Here is a 243-nt window from a genome sequence, read left to right as displayed (position 1 = left end):
TATGTTCAATGTCTAGAGTCAATGAAATTAGGTCAGGTATTAAACATTTAATGCATTGTATTACATAACCAGCTTTTAAATCTGTTTATTTTAAATGCTATTCAGAAAATAACACTGTTTAACCTTGTATTTTAAGCTTAATATTCTGTCCTCTGGGACATCAGTGTTTGACCAAAGAGAAATGATGCTTAAGTATAAAATTTACCTTTTAAACTATGTTATCACTTGGTTTTCATTAGCTAT

This window comes from Mandrillus leucophaeus, unplaced genomic scaffold (genome assembly GCF_000951045.1).
Source record: "Mandrillus leucophaeus isolate KB7577 unplaced genomic scaffold, Mleu.le_1.0 Scaffold235, whole genome shotgun sequence".
Taxonomy (NCBI): Eukaryota; Metazoa; Chordata; class Mammalia; order Primates; family Cercopithecidae; genus Mandrillus; species Mandrillus leucophaeus.
The sequence above is the reverse complement of the archived record's forward strand: the minus strand, read 5'-3'. Positions refer to the sequence as shown.